The following is a 3,027-nucleotide window of genomic DNA, read 5'->3' as shown; positions in this document are numbered from 1 at the left end:
AAACCACCTGACAAGATTTGTAAGGAGTTGTCAACGTTTACAGTTATGCTCACTAAATATGTGGAGAGCAATGTTATTGTTTCATTGCATCACACGGTAGATTTTGCCTTAAATATATATCCCAGAACGGATTAGTTTGACACCTATAGTTTCTGTGGACTGGAATCACAGGGGTCAAGTTCTCTGAAGGCCTTATGAAGTTAAAAATATATGTTTGAGTAATTTGTGCACATTTATTTATTTGAGAAGACTAATCAGGAAAAGGAAAAGATGGATGAGTTTTGGCTTTCTACCTGGTTGCCTTTTATTTCATATTTCTTTGGGGTCACGTTTTGCTTTTGTTTAATTAGGTATTCTATTTACAATTACAAGTCATAATTTAATACCCCTTGGTTTGTAGCCTTTCGAGAGAATATCCCAGCTATATAAAATGTGAAAGCACAACTACAGTGGCCAAGTTGACTAAATTATAGCCCCGTTTTATTTTGTAACGCTAAAGGATGAAGTTGTTGTGTTGAATGTTTGGTAAATTAAAAACGGAGCGAGAGAATCATACATTTATTTTTGATTTTCTTATTGGTCACATACACATTTAGCAGACGTTATTGTGGCTGTAGTGAAATGGTTAGCTTGCAGACGTTTGAAGAGATCTCTCTCAATGTTATTATCACCGTGTATAAGGAGGAGAAACCCGTTGGTAGCGGTTCTGCCATCTGTTTGCAACCTTTTCATTCCATTCCATTTTTCATTTTAAATGCCTTCATTTCATTTTAAATGCCTTCATTTCATTTTAAATGCCTTCATTTCATTTTCGGGTATTTTCAAGGCCATTTTATAATGCATTACCAAGGCACATACCCAACAGTGTGTTCTGGAGTAAGCTCGTACCGCGATAATATCTTATTCAACGGCCGAGTGGTTACATGGTTATAGCCATCACACCCATCACCTCACCCTCGGTATGTAGAAGTCCCATTTGAGTGCCTGTGAAGTTTTATGTAGAGATAAATTAGCCTCAGTCCTCCTCACACACGTCACAGCTTGGACCTGATACTGAGAGAGTCCTGGCCCCACACTAAGGTGATACAGGTAGCTGCCAAAATAAAGGAAACACTCAACACACACACACAGTGTCTTAATAGGGTGTTGGGCCACCACGAGCCGCGAGAACAGCTTCAATGCGCCTTGGCATAGATTCGACAAGTGTCTGGAACTCTATTGGAGGGATGCGACGCCTTTCTTCCCCAAGAAGTTCCATCAATTGGTGTTTTGGTGGAAAACCCTGTCTCAGGTGCTGCTCCAGAACCCCCCATAAGTGTTCAATTGGGTTGAAATCTGGTGACTGAGACACACACCCTTTAAACCCCCTATGCTCCTCTTGAGACCCCTGTTTCAAAGTCACTGAGATCTCTTCTACCAATGGTAGCCAAAATAATGGGCAATTGGGAATTTGTATACATGACCCTAAGCATGATGGGATGTTAATTGCTTAATTAGCTCACGAACCACACCTTTGTTTTGGCAGTTACCTGTATATTCGGTACCATGGGGAAAGCTTCCCCTTCGCGACCGTGGACCATGGAGGGCTCCCCTCTCCCCTCGTAACTACAGTAGCCTATTTCATTACCCCCAACCTAAGCAGAATGTCTCCTCTTAGTTTGGTTATCCATCTGGTTCATTTGTGTTGACATGCAAATGTACGTTAAGGTAATACTCATTTCGACCACGCACCTGAATGTTGGAGAGAGAAACGTATGTTATTAAGTGGACGTTAGTTTGAATTTATTTAACGAAAGCTGTTACATGCAGTAATACATGTCTTTTTTGCAACACACTGAAAGGGGCATTCGGTCCATATATATTTTTTTTATACAGTCCCACGTTCAAGATATCAGTGTCCTCTTGCCCAAAAAGCAAGCAAGAGCAAACAGTCTCATGATGTGTTTTGAAGTGAACAGGCCTGCTGTTAGGATATCGTTGAGTCTTGTACGGTGTGTGAAATTTTACGGTTGACTGATGAGAATTTTGGTTTTGAATGGACCTCTCCATGCAGATGCACTACTATATGTTTATATATAGACACTACCTCAATCTCTGGCTACTAGGTTACATCAACATGTCAAAGCACGTAATCCAGTCATACCACAGCAGCTCAGGTCATTAGAAGATGTATTTATTAATAGGTGTTAGTACGATATCTATTGCCGGCATCATTGCAAACAGAAGCTCTCCTTGTGACAGTGCCAGAGTTTTTAGACCAGGGCCATGTTCATGAGGGCCCAATGTTTTAACGCGTTCTGCAATAGAAAATGAAAATTAGTTCAGGTCTCAACAACCCCGTTTCAGTCAGTTCTCTTCTGTTGGATGTCTAATGAATACACCCCAGGTTCATGTTCATTAGGGCACCTGTTTTGCAATGGAAAATGAAAACCAGCTCATCTTCATTTCACCCCGTTTTCTTTTGTTTTGTGCATACTGAACAAGACCCTGTGCTCTGGTTGGAGGGGTGCATCTCAATAATATAAGCTGGCGTCCTATCCTTGTCTTCCCTCCTCCTCCTCTGCCACTGATAGAAAAGATCTGGACAAGTGAAATCATGTCCTGCAGGCACTAGCATCCATCACATTGCTTCGAAAAATATGTTGCTTATGCTTTGAAAGAGATGAGAAAATGAAAGGATGCCAGGTAGTACTATTGAGACACACCCCTAGCCTGTGAAACACCATGATATGAGGGTGATGAACTTCAAGGTGTTGACACTGGTGAACCACATTGGCAGTGACTTATCCAAAGCTTCACTTTCTCAGGCTACTGTTGCCGCCAGTGTAGAGACTAAGACTTTTCAGTTTAAACTAGTTTCAGTTCTAGTATAAACTGCCCGGCCTGGGCCCTCGCCTGTGAGTTATTCTCCCATAGTGATTTGTTGACGCATTTAATGAAGGTAATAATGTGTTCCCAAACACTTAATGGGCAGTGGCACCCCAATCACTACCCAGTGCCCCCTCCCCTTTATTCTTCTGGGACTGA

The 3,027-nt window shown here is 41.6% G+C and overlaps 1 protein-coding gene across 1 annotated transcript in view; it reads left to right on the top strand.

Annotated features, from left to right (window-relative positions):
- Nucleotides 1-555, top strand: part of alkbh3 (alkB homolog 3, alpha-ketoglutarate dependent dioxygenase) — a 20,702-nt gene extending 20,147 nt beyond the window's left edge. The window contains exon 10 of the mRNA XM_036951019.1: nucleotides 1-555. This exon is cut by the window's left edge and continues 293 nt beyond it. The gene's annotated coding sequence lies outside the window, so the exon portion shown is untranslated.
- The last annotated feature ends 2,472 nt before the right edge of the window (nucleotides 556-3,027 follow it).

This window comes from Oncorhynchus mykiss, chromosome 2 (genome assembly GCF_013265735.2).
Source record: "Oncorhynchus mykiss isolate Arlee chromosome 2, USDA_OmykA_1.1, whole genome shotgun sequence".
Lineage (NCBI taxonomy): Eukaryota > Metazoa > Chordata > Actinopteri > Salmoniformes > Salmonidae > Oncorhynchus > Oncorhynchus mykiss.
Note: the sequence above shows the minus strand (reverse complement) of the source record. Positions and strands in the feature narration are given on the sequence as shown.